The sequence below is a fragment of the Oncorhynchus mykiss genome, chromosome 2 (genome assembly GCF_013265735.2).
Source record: "Oncorhynchus mykiss isolate Arlee chromosome 2, USDA_OmykA_1.1, whole genome shotgun sequence".
NCBI lineage: Eukaryota > Metazoa > Chordata > Actinopteri > Salmoniformes > Salmonidae > Oncorhynchus > Oncorhynchus mykiss.
In genome coordinates, this window is record NC_048566.1 from 59,301,503 (window position 1) to 59,321,851 (window position 20,349).

Here is a 20,349-nt window from a genome sequence, read left to right on the forward strand (position 1 = left end):
AAGTATGGAAATCAGCTCTGCTGCCACTTCATAAGGGTGATGCTAGTAGTGATCTTAGTAATTATTGCCCCATTTCAAGGCCTCCTTGTCTAGCTAAGATTATTGAATGCTTGGTAAATGTACAACCTTGCTCTTTTTTATCTGAAGAATGTACGCTGAATAAAAATATAAACGTAACATGCAACAATTTCAAAGGGTTTATTGTCTATACAGTTCATATAAGAAAATCAGTCAATTGAAATGAATTCATTATTCCCTAATCTATGGATTTCACATGACTGGAAATATAGGTATGCATCTGTTGGTCACAGATACCTTTCAAATTTGGAAAGGGCATGGATCAGAAAACCAGTCAGCATGTGGTGTGACCACCATATGCCTAATGCAGTGATGTCCATCACAGGTCCCCAAGGGTACAGTAAGGTTATATCGTTAACATAACTTGTGATGTTTTAAATGTTCATATTGGGCATGACGAATCAATGAACTAATGATATCAACATTAATATTTACATTATTCCTCACACTACCTTTTCATGTTGACAGTGTTTAGGAAAAACTTAATAGGCATTGAACTAAGATGTATCTTTAAAAGTATTGACTCAGGCAACCAATGTTTTGTTCAAACAAATATGGTGTAAACAGTACTGGGGGGGCGGAGAAAGCAGGTGGGCTTTCTTCATCTTTGGGGATACACTGAGGGTGGAATCCCCGGCCTGAAGCTAAAGATGGTGGACAAATGAAGATAGATCACTCAGGCCGTTTACCATTGTCTACTTAAGGAGGTGGCTCTCCCATTCGACAACCAATGCGATAGCAGAAGAGTCTGGTCTACCTAGTTCATTGACTTCAATTGAAAACCCCCAAAATAGGGAGTGGGATGTCTCGCTTACTCTTCCGTCTCTGTTGAAGCTTCACCTGGCTAGACCAAGATGTTATGCGGTAGGATCCAGCTGAGGCCAGTACTAAGGAGATGGGAGACCACTTGCACCTAGGGTGGAGAAAGGGAGATGAATGGGATGGAAATGGAGAAGGGGGGACCTATACCTACAAGTGCTGTCAATATAACGTCAAGTCAACATGTGAGTGAGTATGTGTGTGTGTGTGTGTGTCTCTGCCTGCCTGACTGCCTCTCAGTCAGTTGCTACTCAAAGCATAGTCTACCTCGGTCAGTATAGCGTTGCATGGGGAAGATCACGGCTCCTACTTTGGTTGGCAGACTTTTTCCTGGCCTCAGCGATGGTCAGCAGACTGCACAGAGGGGTGAAGGACAGCAGGGGGATCTGATAGGTGCTCACCTCACCTGCAATAGAAGTGTTGAATGCAGAATAAAGCATCTGTCATGGTGATTGGATGTCAAATAAATAATTGCCAATAGTTGAGATAATCTGCTGCTGCTAGGCTAGTCTCAGATCTGTATGTCCACTCACCCACATCTACTAATCATCTGAAGTTATAGAAAGGATGAGTGAGAGAGAGAATTCACCATCAGCGTAAAAGCGCGGATCAAGGATCAGGTCCACTCTGTCCATATAATACTTTCAATTGATGTTCAAGATGGCACCGACAGAGATGGTCGCCTCGCATCTAGTCCTTAGGAAACAATCTAGTATTTTTTTTAAAGTATTATTTCTTACATTGTTAGCCCAGAAAATCAGTCAACTTACCAACATTATGACCAGGAATACGACTTTCCCGAAGCGGATCCTTTGTTCGCACCACCACTCAGGACATCGGATCTGATTCCAGAGGCTGCCTCAAAACAATGTCGCCGCGTAGACGGAGCGGCCTCCTGGTCAGACTTCGAATGCGTTCACACCACCCACCACTTCCGACTATCTTACTCGCCAATTTCAGGTCTCTAGGTAACAAGGTAGATGAAATTAGGGCAAGGGATTGTAACATTCTCTGTTTCACAGAAACATGCTCTCTCGGGATATGTTGTCGAAGTCGGTACAGCCACCGAGATTCTTTATGCATCGCGCAGACAGAAATAAACATCTCTTGGGGCAGAAGAGCAGCAGCAGCTCATCTCAACTATTGGCAATGCTTCATGATTAACGACTCACGGTGTAATCATAACAACATACAGGAAACTCAAGTCCTTTTGTTCACCTGAACTAGAATTCCTTACAATCGAATGCCATATTATCTCCCAAGAGAATTCTTGTCGATTGTTATCACAGCCATGTATATCCCTCCTCAAGCCGATACCATGACGACCCTCAAGAAACTTCACTGGACAATGCAAACTGGAAACCAAATATCCAGAGGCTGCATTTATTGTAGCCGGGGATTTTAACAAAGCAAATTTGAGAACAAGACTATCAGCATATTGATTGTAGCACTCGTGAGGTCAATACACTGGATCACTACTACTCTAACTTACGCGATGACAAGGCCGTCCCCTCGCCCTCCCTTCGTAAAATCCGACCACGACTCCATTTTGCTCTTAGCGTCCTATAGGCAGAAACTCAAACTGGAAGTACCCGTGACTAGAACTATTCAACACTGGTCTGACCAATTGGAATTGATGCTTCAAAATTCCGGGCAGCCTCAGAGAATTACATCGATTTATACGTTGACTCGGTGAGTGAGTTTTTATAAGGAAGTGCATTAGAGATGTTGTACCCACTGTGACTATTAAAACCTACTCTAACCAGAAACCGTGGATAGATGGCGGCATTTGCGCAAAACTCAGTGTTAACCACTGCATCTAACAATGGAAAGATGACTGGGAATATGGCATAGTGTAAACAGTGTAGTTATTCCCTCCGCAAGGCAATCAAACAAGCGAAATGTCAGTATAGGGACAAATTGGAGTCGCATATCAACGGCTCAGAAACGAGATGTATGTGGCAGGGTCTACAGGCAATTACGGACTACAAAACAAAACCAGCCACATCACGGACACCGACGTCTTGGTTCCAGACAAACTAAACACATTCTTTGCCCACTTTGAGGATAATGCAGTGCCACCGATGTGCCACCAAGGACTGCGGCCCCCACCCCTCCCATTCTCCGTGGCCGATGTGAGTAAAACATTTAAAAGTGTTACATTCTTGGTGACAGGGGGCAGTATTTTCACGTCCGGATGAAATGCATGCCCAAATTCAACTGCCTGCTACTCATCGCCAGAAGATAAGATATGGCTCAGAAGCCAGAAGATGCATAATATTAGTATATTTGGATAGAAAACACTCTGAAGTTTCTAAAACTGTTTGAATCATGTCTGTGAGTATAACAGAACCTATGTAGCAGAAGAAACCTGGAGGACAAACCATTCAGATTTTTTTTTTTTTTAGGTCACTCTCTTTTCAATGATATTTCATTGGGAATCCAGATTTCTAAGGGACCTTCTTGCAGTTCCTATCGCTTCCACTGGATTTCACCAGTCTTTAGAAATTGGTTGAGGTTTTTCCTTTATGTAATGAAGAAGTAGCCCTGTTCAAAACGAGGGTCACTTCAAGTGTAATGTTAGATAGAGGTGCGTGACCAGAAAAGTAGCGTCCGTTTGTTTTCTTCCTGTATTGAACACAGATCATCGCTTCTTCAATTCTATCGATTATACAAAAGTGGTTTGAAATGTTTTGGCAAAGTTTACAGGTAACTTTTGAGATATTTTGTAGTCACTTTGCTCAAGATGGAACCAGTGTTTTTCTGGATCAAACACACCAAATAAATGGACATTTTGGATATATATCGACGGACTTAATCGAACAAGAGGACCATTTGTGATGTTTTTGGGACATATTGGAGTGCCAACAGAAGAAGCTCATCAAATGTAAGGCATGATTTATATTTTTATTTCTATGTTTTGTGTCACGCCTGCAGTGTTGAAATATGTTTTCTCTCTTTGTTTACGGAGGTGCTACCCTCAGATAATAGCATTGTTTGCTTTCGCCGAAAAGCCTTTTTTGAAATCTGACATGTTGGCTGGATTCACAACACGTGTAGCTTTAATTTGGTATTGTACATGTGTGATTTCATGAAGGTTTGATTTTTATAGTAATTTATTTTAATTTGGCGCTCTGCATTTTCACTGGCTTTTGGCCAGGTGGGACGCTAGCGTCCCACATATCCCAGAGAGGTTAACGGCATCCCTAGCCGTGTCCGCAGAGCATGCGCAGACCAGCTGGCTGGGGTGTTTACGGACATAGTCAATCTCTCCCTATCCCAGTCTGCTGTCCCCACATGCTTCAAGATGGCCACCGTTGTTCCTGCACCCAAGAAGGCGAAGATAACTGAACTAAATGAAGTGCTTTGAGAGACTAGTCAAGGATCATATCACCTCCACCTTACCTGCCACCCTAGACCCACTTCAGCACTGTCAGAACTAGAAGCACAAGCATTTCGCTACACTTGCATTAACATCTGCTAACCATGTGTATGTGACCTATAACATTTGTTTTGACACACACACACACAGTCAGAGCTGGGCAAAATAGACAAATACAAAACAAATGTTGCAATTTATAGGTTGCACCTCCATCACTGGGTCGCGTCATGCAATTGGTGGAGGTTGTTTTGCAGGGTCCGGTGCCCCACGTGACTGGAGATTTCACACCAATGAAATTGAATCAAATTCACAAACTCCGCCTACCCAGGACACCTGGCCATGCAATATGAACTCCAACATTGTTATGAACATTCTCAAGCCGCCCTCTGGTGGTGCCCAAAAATCATCATAGATGGAGGCTAACAACTGTTTCGTCTAAATAACACAGTGGCCTGGAATTATGATATTGCTAAAGTAGGCAAATGTTTAGCAGAAAACAACTTTGCCATCATTATCATGTTGTTAAATGGATGGCAAAGTTGTTATTAGCTAACATAGTTTGTCAAAAATAGCTAGCAATGCTACCGGTAGGTAGCTAAAATCCGAGTTGGTCTCCCCTCAATCTTAGCTAGCTAACGTTATACTGCATCTAAAGTCAATCTGCGAACATCAAAATACCGACCGAAGGTTTTCCTACAAATTATTTGACCCCCTTTGCAATGTAGTTGTATTTCCAAGCCACTGTAATACACTTTTGATGAAATCAGTGCTCATTGAATATGCTCGATCTGTCAGACATATTTCTCAGATAGGGGCTTGCTTGTTTGAGAATAACCATAGCTATCTTAGTGATCCCCTTGAGAATAGCTCATTTCAGTGCACAATTCAGATATAGTTTGCTAGCTAACTAGTTGGTTGGGCTAGAAATTATACCATTCTTGCAAATAATTTCAATGCATCTTTCAAATGTAAACTTAAACGACAGGAATAGCTTAGGTAAGTGTTCTTTTTATGTCCTCTTGGTTGTGAAGGTAAGGTAGCTAGCTAGCTAATCTCCTTTCCAGAGACTTCTGTCCAAATGTGCAGTCCATGGAGTCTAGAATATGAAGTAAACGCCTGACTATGTTTTGGGTCACCACATAAATGGTTTGGATGTACAGTATACATGAAGTATTCCATGTCTGCCCTGTTGATCAAGAAGGAATAACTCTGTCAAGGAGTTCCGATAGTTTTTCCATCTGCTGTAGAGCAATAGAGAATTCAGGTTTCTCCTCAATATAGGTAAACTAATGACAACACCATCTATATTGCTCGATGACACCAATATCTCCCAATGCCTCAAACCGAGGAGAAAAAAAGTAGATAAACTCAAGCAAACCTGTCATAATGTCAACCTGTGCATGAATTGAAGACAAGCTTGGTAAGAAGCCAATGCTTACATTTCAGCTTAGTAAAGGCTATTTTTCATAATAATGTGCAACTAGATTATTTTGTTATAATGTAATCTTTCTCATTATAGCAAGATATTTTGTGTTGTAACTGTAATGAATACTCAGGGAGAAAAAGGTTTAGATTCTCGCGCAGAGCACAACAGATGTTTATTAATCCTTTGCAGAAGGCAGGAATCGTGGTCACAGGCAGGCAATGGTCAAACACAGGTAGGCAGTCAAAAACAAACAATACAAACAGAAGGAACGGAACTAATAGGGAGCTGATGAGACCAGGTGAGAAATGAACACAGGTGAAATCAATGAACAGAAATGAAAGACAGGGCTATGTTCCAGAAAACATAGAAAAATAACACAAGGTTGACTAAGAACAGAAAAGCAGAACCTTAACGTTATCTTTCTCGTAATAACGAGATAATTGATTATTTTGTTGTAACGAGTTATTTAATTATTTCAGAATAACATTATCTTATCTCGTAATAATTATACAAAAAAATAAAAACAATTCTGAGTGACAGCAATATGCCTCCGTAGTAACACAAGAAAATGTGAAATAAGTCAAGGGGTTTGAATACTTTACACGGAGGTAATGCTGCGTCCAGCACTGCTGACCAGACCACCACTCAATTCCAATGTCCGTTTGACTCTTTCAGTTGAATTAAGTTATTCATCTGCAATCAATGCTGACCTTCAAAACGTTTATATCAACAAAGCATTAATGTATACATGTTAGAGTAATTCATGCAAACACATGTTTATTAATCGCAAAGGCTTTCATAGATACGAGCAATTTTCTCACAATACAAACAGCCCTGTTTGGAAACAAATTTCAGAGTGTGGTTTGCACTCGATACACTGTATTCACTATTAGGTGTAGTACGAAGGCCCTAGCTTGGAAGTCAAAAAAGATACTTAACTATTGTGGTAGGATTTTGTATGCCAAGCCATTATCGCATCTATTTAGATCAGGCCAACAGTGTGTTCAATTATAGCATTGAATTGGACATGGTCTGTTATTCCCATGAAATTAAATGAAAATAACATTGAATATGCCAAGTCATTTTGTCATTGAGGTACCACTGTGTCAAACTGGAGACTATCGCAGAAAAGTTATTAGGGATCAATTACAGCTGTATCCCAGTGGAATCCCCAAAGTGCCAAACATTGCATGCAGCACTAAGGTATCGAAAACACTTTGAATCAGGTACACAATTATTTACCTCCTGTCAAACATTTCCTGATCAATCCAAATATGTAAGTGATTAATCAAAGGACTTGGCAATATATCACATTTTCACAATCCCAGAGGGGCCCAATGCCCTCCTTTCTGTCCGTTCTGAAAACTCCCAGTGCTAAACTCCTAGCTCTGTGGCTGCTTATCAGTCTTTTAGGTGCCCGCTTCAGAGCCAGCATTGATGTTGAAGAATGTGCAAAGGGGGTCTGCTAGGTGGTCTTCTCTCACCTACCACACTGATATCAATAGACACAGAGGAACCACTACCTGCTTTGGCGGAACATACACCACAGCTTATGCCAGTGGTGCAAAATTGTTCTGAAGACAAATTTACCGCAGATAGCTATGATGTATGATCGATCGGTTTTATGGTAGCCTGGTCAGGTAATATTAACACGTAATAACATTCTAAAAGCCTACATTGTATATATCCTTATAAAGAAGACTTATGACTTGCAAGCTGAAAGACGAAAAATCATGATGAAAAAATGTACCCCTTAGCTTGTCATTGATTGCACCCCATCTATCTTCTGAGCTCGTACTACTAGGTGGCCTAAACTGGGACATGCTTAACACCCCGGCCATCCTACATTCTAAACTTGATGCCCTCAATCTCAGACAAATTATCAATGAACCTACCAGGTACAACGCCAAATCAGTAAACAAGGGCACCCTCATAGATGTCATCATAACTAACTCACCCTCCAAATACACCTCTGCTGTTTTCAATCAAGATCTCAGTGATCACTGCCTCATTGCCTGCATCCGTAATGGGTCTGCGACCAAACGACCAGCCCTCATCACTGTCAAACGCTCCCTGAAACACTTCTGCGAGCAGGCCTTTCTAATCGACCTGGCCGGGGTATCCTGGAATGACATTGACTGTCACGCCCTGGCCTTAGTTATTTTTGCTTTCTTTATTATTTTGGTTGGGTGTGACATGGGGGATTTATGTATTTGCCTGTCTAGGAGTTTTGTATGTTTATGTGGCTGTTTCCTTTCTAGGTAGTTTGTATGTTTATGGGGCTGTTTCCTTTCTAGGTAGTTTTGTATGTTTATGGGACTGTTTCCTGTCTAGGTAATTGTATGTCTATGGGTACCTAGATTGGTTCTCAATTAGAGGCAGCTGTCTATCGTTGTCTCTGATTGGGAACCATATTTAGGCAGCCATATTCTTTGGGTATTTTGTGGGTGATTGTTTCCCGTGTCAGTGTTTGTGCCACACGGGACTGTTTCGGTTAGTTCACGTTAATTTATTTTTTTGTATTTTTGTTCATGTGGAGTTTTTCTTATTAAAAAAACATGGACCTACCATGCTGCATTTTGGTCCTCCTCTCCTTCGACGGAAGAATCCCGTTACATAATCACCCACCACAACAGGACCAAGCGGCGTGGTGACAGGCAGCAGCACCAGGAGCAGCGCAATCAGGACTTCTGGACTTGGGAGGAGATCCTAGACGGGAAAGGACACTGGGCACAGCCAGGAGAATATCGCCGCCCCAAAGAAGAGTTGGAGGCAGCGAAGGCGGAGAGGCGCTGGTATGAGGAGGCAGCACGGCGGCGCGGATGGAAGCCCAAGAGTCAGCCCCAAAAATGTATTGGGGGGGAACACAGGAAGTGTGGCGAAGCCAGGTAGGAGACCTGTGCCAACTTCCTGTGCTTACCGGAGAGCGAGAGAGACCGGGCAGGCACCGTGTTATGCTGTGGAGCGCACGGTGTCCCCAGTGCGGGTGCATAGCCCGGTGCGGTACATACCAGTTCCTCGTATCGGCCGGGCTAGAGTGGGCATCGAGCCAAGTGCCATGAAGCCGGCTCTACGCATCTGGTCTCCAGTGCGTCTCCTTGGGCCGGCGTACATGGCACTAGCCTTACGCATGGTGTCGCCGGTGCGGGCTATTCCACCTCACCGCACTGGCAGGGCGACCGGGAGCATTCAACCAGGTAAGGTTGGGCAGGCTCGGTGCTCAAGAGCTCCAGCGCGCCTACACGGTCCGGTCTATCCAGTGCCACCTCCACGCACTATCCAGGCGCCAGTCAGCCAGGATCCGCGAGTCAGCCAGGATCCGCCAGAGCCGCCAGTCAGCCAGGATCCGCCAGAGCCGCCAGTCAGCGAGGATCCGCCAGAGCCGCCAGTCAGCCAGGATCCGCCAGAGCCAACAGTCAGCCAGGATCCACCAGAGCCACCAGTCAACCAGGAGCCGCCAGAGCCGTTAGTCAGCCAGGAGTCGCAAGAGCCGTCAACCAGCCTGAGCTACCTCTCAGTCCTGAGCTACCCCTCATGCCTGAGCTACCTCCAGACGAGCTTCAATGCCATACAACTCTCCTTCCGTGGACTCCAACTGCTCTTAAACGCAAGTAAAACTAAATGCATGCTATTCCATCGATCACTGCCCGCACCTGCTCGCCCGTCCAGCATCACTACTCTGGACGGCTCTGACTTAGAATACGTGGACAACTACAAATACCTGGGTGTCTGGTTAGACTGTAAACTCTCCTTCCAGACTCACATTAAGCATCTCCAATCCAAAATTAAATCTAGAATCGGCTTCCTATATCGCAACAAAGCATCCTTCACTCATGCTGCAAACATACCCTCGTAAAACTGACCATCCTACCGATCCTCGACTTCGGTGATGTCATCTATAAAATAACCTCCAACACTCTACTCAACAAACTGGATGCAGTCTATCACAGTGCCATCCGTTTTGTCACCAAAGCCCCATACACTACCCACCATTGCGACCTGTACGCTCTCGTTGGTTGGCCCTCGCTTCATACTCGTCGCCAAACCCCCTGGCTACAGCTTATCTACAAGTCTCTGCTAGGTAAAGCCCCGTCTTATCTCAGCTCACTGGTCACCATAGCAGCACCCACTCGTAGCACGTGCTCCAGCAGGTATATCTCACTGGTCACCCCCAAAGCCACTTCCTCCTTTGGTCGTCTTTCCTTCCAGTTCTCTGCTGCCCATCACTGGAACGAATTGCAAAAATCTCTGAAGCTGGAGTCTCACATCTCCCTCACTAGCTTTAAGCACCAGCTGTCAGAGCAGTTTACAGATTACTGCACCTGTACATAGATGGGCTGTTTACAGATGGGCTATCTACCTACCTCATCCCCATACTGGTATTTATTTATTTATTCTTCTCCTTTGCACCCCAGTATCTCTACTTGCACATTCATCTTCTGCCGATCTACCATTCCAGTGTTTAATTGCTATATTGTAATTACTTTGCCACCATGGCCTATTTATTTCCTTAACTTACCTCATTTGCACTCACTGTATATAGACTTTTTGTTTCTTTTGTTCTATTGTATTATTGACTGTATGTTTTGTTTATTCAATGGGGATATACAGAGAGACTGGTAAAAAAAATGGTATTAGCTTACTGTACATGTTAAAATAAATGTAGTCTGTCTTTTTAAAATATAAATTGTTTGTTTACTAATCGGTCTTGTTAAATTTTACACATGTGTTGTATGTGTCGCTTTTGCTACGCTTTACCTTGGCCAGGTCGCAGTTGCAAATGAGAACTTGTTCTCAACTAGCCTACCTGGGTAAATAAAGGTGAAATAAATAAAATCATAAAATAAATAATAATTCCCTTCATTCATTTTACAAATATAATAAGAGGCCACAAACAAATTGGATATTTTTACTCACAATGTTAATCAAGTATTCAATATAGAATGGTTAAAGCTGCTTAACTAACCAAGGTATGGAAGACTGTTTCTTAGTAAACACTTCTAGTGACTCACCAAAGGAAAATGACAAACGTAAAGGTTATTCTATTTCAAGCTACATTTTGCTGATCTAAGAGATGAGCATTCTCATAATGCTATGGAAACACTCTTTTCTCATCAAGTGATGTACTACTCCAAACGTTACTGTCAAAACAGGCCATCAGCTTAGATGCAGCTCTCTCTCCTTTACTCAAGCAAAATTGGCTTTAAAAAACAAATAAAAAATCTCACAATGCCTCTCCCATATCTGACCTAGTTAAGGCATATTGACATGTAATAATGTATGTACAGTGGGGAGAACAAGTATTTGATACACTGCCGATTTTGCAGGTTTTCCTACTTACAAAGCATGTAGAGGTCTAATTTTTATCATAGGTACACTTCAACTGTGAGAGACGGAATCTAAAACAAAAATCCAGAAAATCACATTGTTTGATTTGTAAGTAATTAATTTGCATTTTATTGCATGACATAAGTATTTGATCACCTACCAACCAGTAAGAATTCCGGCTCTCACAGGCTTGTTAGTTTTTCTTTAAGAAGCCCTTCTGTTCTCCACTCATTACCTGTATAAAAGACACCTGTCCACACACTCAATCAAACAGACTCCAACCTCTCCACAATGGCCAAGACCAGAGAGCTGTGTAAGGACATCAGAGTTAAAATTGTAGACCTGCACAAGGCTGGGATGGGCTACAGGACAATAGGCAAGCAGCTTGGTGAGAAGGCAGCAACTGTTGGCGCAAGTATTAGAAAATGGAAGAAGGTCAATCACCCTTGGTCTGGGGCTCCATGCAAGATCTCACCTCGTGGGGCATCAATGATCATGAGGAAGGTGAGGGATCAGCCCAGAACTACACGGCAGGACCTGGTCAATGACCTGAAGAGAGCTGGGACCACAGTCTCAAAGAAAACCATTAGTAACACACTACGCCGTCATGGATTAAAATCCTGCAAGGTCCCCCTGCTCAAGCCAGCGCATGTCCAGGCCCGTCTGAAGTTTGCCAATGACCATCTGGATGATCCAGAGGAGGAATGGGAGAAAATCAAGTGGTATGATGTGACAAAAATAGAGCTTTTTTGTAAAGTATTTTTGTCTTTACTGTCTTGTGTCGGACCCCAGGAAGGCTAGCTGTCATTACATCGCTCAACCGCAAAAATCGTGTCACCTATGGCCACATTACTCACATCGCCTCAAATTGCTCTGCTTCCATTGAAAATGAATTCTTCCCAGCACTTCATTGCCTTCTATCACTTTTAGTGAAAACGAAGGGGATGATACATGCTCCCGAGTGGCGCAGTCTAAGGTACTGCAATTCAGTACAAGAGTCGTCACTACAGTACTTGGTTCAAATCCAAGCTGTATCACATCCGGCCGTTGTCTTCTCTCTGACTGATTAAATTATAAGACATTCTATTTTATCAAATCTATTACCTAACGTTTAATTGATTACGTGATAGAATAAAACCATGCAACAATTACACCATTAATAACCTTGTGCACCACGGAAGCATTCATTTATATAGAGCGGTTATCTAAAGATCTTTTTTTAAGTTGGAAAATCCAGAAAATTATGTCATGGCTTTAGAAGCTTCTGATAGGCTAATTGACATAATTTGAGTCAATTGGAGGTATACGTGTGGATGTATTTCAAGGCCTACCTTCAAACTCAGTGCCTCTTTGCTTGACATCATTGGAAAATCAAAAGAAATCAGCCAAGACCTCACACAAAAACCTCCACAAGTCTGGTTCATCCTTGGGAGCAATTTCCAAATGCCTGAAGCTGCCACGTTCATCTGTACAAACACGAGTACGCAAGTATAAACACCATGGGACCACACAGCCGTCATACCGCTCAGGAAGGAGAGGCGTTCTGTCTCTTAGAGATAAACGTACTTTGGTTCAAAAAGTGCAAATCAATCCCAGAACAACAGCAAAGGGCCTTGTGAAGATGCTGGAGGAAACAGGTACAAAAGTACCTATATCGACAGTTAAACGAGTCCTATATCGACATAACCTGGAAGGGCGATCAGCAAGGAAGAAGCCACTACTCCAAAACCGCCATTAAAAAAAGCCAGTCTACGGTTTGCAACTGCACATGGGGACAAAGATCGTACTTTTTGGAGAAATATCTTGTGGTCTGATGAAACAAAAATAGAACTGTTTGGCCACAATGACCATCGTTATGTTTGGAGGAAAATGGGGGAGGCTTGCAAATGTGAATCATGGGGGTGGCAGCATTATTTTGTGGAGGTGCTTTGTTGCAGGAGGGACTGGTGCACTTCACAAAATAGATGGCATCATGAGGTAGGAAAATTATGTGGATATATTGAAGCAACATCTCAAGACGTCAATCAGGAAGTTAAAACTTTGTTGCAAATGGGTCTTTCAAATGGACAATGAACCCAAGCATACTTCCAAAGTCCAGATGGCTTAAGGACAACAAAGTCAAGGTATTGGAGTAGCCATCACAAAGCCCTGACCTCAATACCATAGAAAATGTGTGGACAGAACTGAAAAAGTTTGTGCGAGCAAGGAGGCCTACAAACCTGACTCAGCTACACCAGCTCTGTCAGGAGGAATGGGACAGAATTCGCCTTGTGGAAGGCTATCTGAAACGTTTGACCCAAGATAAACCATTTACAGGCAATGCTACCAAATACTAATTGAGTGTATGTACACTTCTGACCCACTGGGAATGTGATGAAAGAAATAAAAGCTGAAATAAATCATTCTCTCTCTAAGACAAGGATTTTTTTACTAGGATTAAATGTCAGGAATTGTGAAACTGTTTAAATGTATTTGGCTAAGGTGTATGTAAACTTCTGACTTCAACTGTATATACACAGGATCACAGATCGATTAATAATCATGTCATGAAAAGTCCCAAGTGGGCTAAGCCAATATGCTGGTTACACAAAGGAAGGGGGGTGGGTGGTGTGAAAGAGCGGGAAGACTAAGGGACAGTCTTATTCACTCAGAGTTGAAGATGGAAGACTGGTTTACCCAGCATGAATCTTGACGTGGATATGTTAAAGAACCCTGTCATTCTTCAGAGAATCCTTTCCTACATGTACAGCTGCAGCTGATAATTTGACATTTAGTATTTATCACTTTATTTTTTCTTTATTTAACTAGGCAAGTCAGTTAAGAACAAATTCTTATTTTCAATGACATTTTCAATGCCTAGTGGGTTAACTGCCTGTTCAGGGTCAGAACGAGAGATTTGTATCTTGTCAGCTCGGGGATTTGAACTTGCAACCTTCCGGTTACTAATGCAATGCTCTAACCACTAGGCTACCCTGCCGCCCCACTTCTATAGTGAATAATCGTTCAAAGTTCATACCAAGTTGCCATAATCAGTTAGTGCTGTATTCTGGCTGGTCTATTCGGAATTCACTATTCCAGCGTGGTGATCGTCACCTCCACGTTGAAATTCGCCCTTTTAAACGTATGGACAGCAGTCCTCATGTCGTCGGGAACTAAGGTTTACATCCATCAAAGGACTTTTGTACTGGGGGAGAGAAAGGCATGTTTCATAGTTCTTAACCTGTTAGATCTCTAGGGGCGCTATTTCATTTTTGGATAAAAAACGTTCCCGTTTTAAGCGCGATATTTTGTCACGAAAAGATGCTCGACTATGCATATTCTTGACAGTTTTGGAAAGAAAACACTCTGAAGTTTCAGAATCTGCAAAGATTTTGTCTGTAAGTGCCCCAGAACTCATTCTACAGGCGAAACCAAGATGATGCATCAACCAGGAATTAGCAGAATTTCTGAAGCTCTGTTTTCCATTGTCTCCTTATATGGCTGTGATTGCGCAAGGAATGAGCCTACACTTTCTGTCGTTCGCCCAAGGTCTTAGCAGCATTGTGACGTATTTGTAGGCATATCATTGGAAGATTGACCATAAGAGACTACATTTTCCAAGTGTCCGCGTGTCCTGCGTGGTATTCGGTGCGCAATTGCCAGCTGCTCGTACTTTTCCATTTGATATAGGGGAGAAACCATGTGTCCAAGAACGATGTATCAATGAAGAGATATGTGAAAAACACCTTGATGATTGATTCTAAACAACGTTTGCCATGTTTTCAGTCGATATTATGGAGTTAATTTGGAAAAAAGTTTGCGTTTTGAGGACTGAATTTTCGGATTTTTTTTGGTAGCCAAATGTGATGTATAAAACGGAGCTATTTCTAATACACAAAGAATCTTTTTGGAAAAACTGAGCATCTGCTATCTAACTGAGAGTATCCTCATTGAAAACATCAGAAGTTCTTCAAAGGTAAATGATTTTATTTGAAGGCTTTTATGTTGAAATGTTGCGTGCTGGATGCTAACGTGCTAAATGCTAACGCTAAATGCTAATGCTAGCTAGCTACTTTTACACAAATGATTGTTTTCCTATGGTTGAGAAGCATATTTTGAAAATCTGAGATGACAGTGTTGTTTACAAAAGGCTAAGCTTGAGAGATGGCATATTTATTTCATTTCATTTGCGATTTTCATGAATAGTTAACGTTGTGTTATGCTAATGAGCTTGCTGATAGATTTACACAATCCTGGATACAGGGGTTTTTTCATAGCTAAACGTGACGCAGAAAACGGAGCGATTTGTCCTTAACAAATAATCTTTCAGGAAAAACTGAACATTTGCTATCTGAGAGTCTCCTCATTGAAAACATCTGAAGTTCTTCAAAGGTAAATGATTTTAATTGAATGCTTTTCTGTTTTTTTGTGTAAATGTTGCCAGCTGAATGCTAATGATAAATGCTACGCTAAATGCTACGTTAGCCATCAATACTGTTACACAAATGCTTGTTTTGCAATGGTTGAGAAGCATATTTTGAAAATCTGAGATGACAGTGTTGTTAACAAAAGGCTAAGCTTGAGAGCTAGCATATTTATTTCATTTCATTTGCGATTTTCATGAATAGTTAACGTTGCGTTATGGTAATGAGCTTGAGTCTGTATTCACGATCCCGGATCCGGGATGGGGAGATCAGAAAGGTTAAGGGCGCTGTACTGCAGCGCCAGCTGTGTCATCAGAGTCTGGGTTCGCGCCCAGGCTCTGTCGTAACCGGCCGCGACCGGGAGGTCCGTAGGGCGACGCACAATTGGCCCGGGTTAGGGAGGGCTTGGTCGGTAGGGGTGTCTCATCGCACACCAGCGACTCCTGTGGCGGGCTGGGCGCAGTGTGCGCTAACCAAGGTGGCACAGTGTTTCCTCCGGCGCATTGGTGCGGCTGGCTTCCGGGTTGGATGTGCGCTGTGTAAAGAAGCAGTGCGGCTTGGTTGGGTTGTGTATTGGAGGACGCACGACTTTCAACCTTCGTCTCTCCCGAGCCCGTACGGGAGTTGTAGCGATGAGACAAGATAGTAGCTACTACAACAATTGGATACCACGGAATTGGGGAGAAAAAGGGGTAAAAAAATAAATAATAATAAAATAAATAAAAAAACATTTAAATTGCACAACAATTCCATGTGAGTCTGATAACTAGAATGTGTAAACTTTCCAAGATACAATTTATGTTGTCCTATCATCAGACATAATGTCCCAGACACTAACTGATCTGAAATCATATTCTTTAAGTACCAACCTTTCAACTGGTTGAGAAAGGGAAATATTGTTCCATTCCCCAACCTTTTGACGTTACCATACTCTCTCTATGTTAACAAAGGGCTTTCCAAGAGTCCATTCTGTAGAGTGGAGAGAAAAGCGTGAAAGGTACTTATGGGGGGGTCATAAACCTCACCCAACAGAGCAGCGTCATGACACCGTAATTGGGAGTACCATAGGGCGACTGACAATTGGCCCAGCTTCGTCCGAGTTTGGCCAGGGCAGGCCGTCATGGTATATGATAATTTGTATGAGAACTGACTTGCCTAGTTAAAGGAAGGTTAATTCAAAAATATATTTAAAAAAAATGCCAGATAAACATGGACAGTGATCCATTTCAAATGGCACCCTACTGATTTTTATTATCAGCAATTTAAATTTAAATTCAATTTCAAACACAAAAAACGTAATGCAGTATGTTACATCTGTCTCAGCAGCGCATCTCATTTCCATTACTGATACAGTGACGGAGATTAGGAAAAGGCTAAATGCACAGTAGTTATATCACAACTGCTGACTCTAAGAGCAGACATTGGAAATGCAGATAGTGTTGTCTTTGCAATGTATCAAGGACTGTCCAGGTAATATATTACTTGGTTATTTTACCTTTAGTTTGTCAGGGGAAACCCATTGAGACCAGGATCTCATTTTCAAAGGTGCCCTGAGCACAGCAATACAACAGCACAAAAGTATCACTCTCTTGTCCACTTTAATCACACCCTCTTATTATATTCTTTCCTTACTCACAAATTGCAATGCTGGGGGAGGTGAAGTAAATATGCTAATTAATCTACACACTATCTTCTCTTTCTCTTGAATGGGGTAAGCCTTGTGAAACAGAATGTGAAATGCTAGGGAGGAGTGCATATTCCTGTTGCATGACATTTACATGGAGATGAGCTCCAGGGTTCCTTGTCAGACATCTCTATCCAGACCGCACCACATCTCACCTTTTCTCCCTGATTTCCCTTGAAGACATGAGTGATTGGTTAAAGATTAAGGCTGAACAAAAGTCTATGTCAGAAATTTTGAAGCCGAATCTGATTACCTCATAATCCTCCCAAAATGAGTTGTTCATGACGGAGGGTGTTACATCGTTAATCTTCCCCTAAATCCATCACCCCAGTGTCTCCTCACTTTAATCCGCGTCAACACTCACTCTTCCCCCAGCCCCAAACATCCCTTATCTTTACCTGGACACTTGTCACCTTTCGTTGTGACTCATATCCCCCACAATGCACCAAATAATGCGGCACTCAGAGGCAAGAGTCTGTTTGTTGGAGAGAGAAAAGAAAAAAACAAAGTGCAATTCCAGCTATTCTTACCGAGCAGCCACCCACGTTATAGAGCCCAGAGGATCAAATCTAATTCAGCAGAGATACACATTAAGCCCTGTCACTCAACGCTGGCTGCCCTTGAAGGAGAAGAATGAGGATGAGAGCAAAGGGTCTCTCAGGACTAAGGATGAAGCCTTTTCTACCAAATCACTCAGGACCACAACCATCCCCCTCTTCTCGCAACAGGATAATTATGCCAACAATGGGAGTACACAATGCAGAAAATGAATGACACAGACAGCCAAGTGTAATGTAAATATACATCCACATATTCATGAAATTTGTTCAAACAGGCGTGTACAGACAAACATGCATGTGTGACTTCCACATACAGTGCATTCGGAAAGCATTCAGACCCCTTCACTTTACCACATTTTGTTACGTAACAGCATTATTCTAAAATTGATTAAATATATTTTACCCCTCATCAATCTACACACAATACCCCATAATGACAAAGTGAAAACAGGTATTTTGAATTTTTGCAAATGTATTAAAAATAAATTAGTATTCAGACCTTTTGCTATGAGCCTCACAATTGAGTGCAGGTCCATCCTGTTTCCATTGATCATTCTTTAAATGTTTCTACAACTTTATTGGAGTCCACTTGTGATAAATTCAGTTTCTTGGACATGATTTGGAAAGGCACACACCTGTCTATATAAGGTCCCACGGATGATAGTGCATGTCAGAGCATAATCCAAGACATGAGGTTGAAGGAATTGACCATATAGCTCAGAGACAGGATTGTGTCGAGGAACAGATCTGGGGAAGGGTTAAAAAGAAAAAATCTACAACATTTAAGGTTCCCAAAAACACAGTGGCCTCCATCCTTTTAAAAATTGAAGAAGTTTGAAACCACCAAGACTCTTCCTAGAGCTGAGTCAATCTGAGCAATCGGTGGAGATGGGCCTTGGTCAAGGAAGTGACCAAGTACTGTCAGAGCTCTAGAGTTCCTCTGTGGAGATAGAACCTTCCAGAAGGACAACCATCTCTGCAGCACCCCACCAACCAGGCCTTTATGATAGAGTGGCCAGACGGAAGCCAGTCCTCAGTAAAAGGTTCATGACAGCCCGCTTGGAGTTTGCCAAAAGGCACCTAAAGGACTCTCAGACCATGATAAACAAGATTATCTTGTTTGATGAAACCAAGATTTAACTCTTTCCCCTGAATGCCAAGTGTCAAGTCTGGAGGAAACCTGGCACCATCCCTACGGTGAAGTGTGGTGGTGGCAGCATCATGCTGTGTGGATGTTTTTCAGTGGCAGGCTGAGGGAAAGATGAACAGAGCAATGTACAGAGAGATCCTTGATGAAAACCTGCTCCATAGTGCTCAGGACCTCAGACTGGGGCGAAGGTTCACCTTCCAACAGGACAATGACCCTAAGCACACAGCCAAGACAATGCTTCGGGACAAGTCTCTGAATGCCCTTGAGAGGCCCAACCAAAGCCCGGACTTGAACCCAATCAAACATCTCTAGAGAGACCTGAAAATAGCTGTGCAGCGACGCTCCCCATCCAACCTGACAGAGCTTGAGAGGATCTGCAGAGAAGCATGGGAGAAACTCCCCAAATAAAGGTGTGCCAAGCTTGTAGCTTCATACCCAAGAAAACTTGAAGCTGTAATCACTGCCAAAGGTGCTTCAATAAAGTACTGAGTGAAGGATCTGAATTCTTAAGTAAATGTGATATTTTGTTTTCTTTATTTTTAAGTACATTTACAAAGAAAATCTGTTTTTGATTTGTTATTATAGAGTATTATTGTGTGTCGATTGATGTATTTAAAAAAAACATCTGTTTTAGAATAAGGCTGTAAATTAGCAAAATACAGAAATAGTGAACGGGTTGGAATACTTTCCAAATGCCTACTTTCCAAAAGTTTTTATACCCCTTGACTTATTCCACATGTTGTTGTGTTACAGCCTAAATTCTAACTGGATGAAATTAATAAAAAAGTCTTACCCATCTACACACAATACCCCACAATGACAAAGTGAAAACATGTTTATTGAAAGTTTAGCAAATGTATTGAAAATGAAATATCTAATTTACATGAGTAATTCAAACCCTTTTCCTATGACACTCCAAATTGAGCTCATGCGCATCCAATTTCCTTTGATCAGCCTTGAAACATCACTACAACTTCCCTGACGTCCACCTGTGGACAAGTCAATTGTTTGAAGATGATTTAGAAAGAAACACACCTGTCTATATAAGGTCCCACAGTTGACAGTACATGTCAGAGCGGAAACTATACCATGAAGTCAAAGGAACTTTCCCTAGATCTCTGAGATCACTCTGACAAAATGACAGAGTTGCTAGGCTGAGATGGGAGAACCTGCCAGAAGGACAAAAGTCTTTACATCAAATAAAATATGAATTGTCACATGCTTCGTAAACAACAGGTGTGGACTAACAATGAAATGCTTACGGACCCTTCCCAACAGTGTAAGTACGTGTGAGTACAGTGTAAGTACGTATGAGGGTGTGGGGAGAGTCAAGTGTGTATGCATAGAGTCAAAAAGAGTTAATTCAAAAAGGGTCCAAGCAGATAGTCCAGGTAGCTATTTGGTTAACTAGCAGTCTCATGGCTTGGGGGTAGAAGCTGTTCAGGAGCCTTTCGGTCCCAGACTTAGTGCTCCGGTACCATTTGCCGTGTGGTAGCAGAGAGAACAGCCTATGACTTGG